This window comes from Etheostoma spectabile, chromosome 12 (genome assembly GCF_008692095.1).
Source record: "Etheostoma spectabile isolate EspeVRDwgs_2016 chromosome 12, UIUC_Espe_1.0, whole genome shotgun sequence".
NCBI classification, from domain to species: Eukaryota; Metazoa; Chordata; class Actinopteri; order Perciformes; family Percidae; genus Etheostoma; species Etheostoma spectabile.
The window spans coordinates 26,515,067-26,515,922 of NC_045744.1; positions in this window are offsets into that span (position 1 = coordinate 26,515,067).

The window sequence follows — 856 nt, forward strand, 5'->3', positions numbered from 1 at the left end:
CCCCGAATTGCACCGTATCCGCCGAAATATAAGTGCGAAAGCGCCCTTAGCAGAGCAGTATAGACTTATCTAAATGTGATCCCTCTCAACCATCACTTACAGAATGAGCCACTAGGCGAGAGCGGTGATGTCTGAGTCTGCAGAGACCACGCCCTCTGGCTGGATTTACGTTTTAGTGCGAGACGTTTGTGGGCATCAAACAAAGGCCCTACGTGGGTGTGTAACCCCCAGCCAATAACAAAGCGATGTGCAGCCCGTTCTGTTTTCCAACAGCCGCTTTGCCATGCAGCGTCTAACGTCGTCGCACACGTTCACCCGACACACAGGAACAGACCGGATGAAGCTCTGCATCCACCCAGAATCCGACAAAGCGCCACCTCCCCGGGACGTGGTGGGTGTGCTGATTTAACCGCATTGAACATAACCGCCAAGATCAATTTATTCCTCTGATTTACTGCGTTGTACGACGCTCCCTCTCTTCATTCACTGTCTAGCTAGCTCGACCCCTGTTGCCTTCTCTCTTTGGCTCTGAGCCGGAAAAGAAAAGCCGACTTAGAACACGTTTACACAAACAGGCCGGCGATGCAATGCTACATATTCTACCTTTAATATTTACTTTAATTGTTAACCCTCGTGTTGTCTGCAACTTTGTGTTTTTCTGGGTTGAAATTCCAACATTTTTGTTGTTGTTTTTCCCAACACTTTTCTCAACATTTTTGTCAACTTGTATTCCATTTTTTTTATGATTTTTTTTGCATTATTTTTAATTATGTTTTAGTAAATATTTTAGTCAATGTTTTTAACATTTCTTTGGCGCTTTTTACCAAAAAGTTTTTGTCACTTTTTCAGCATTTGA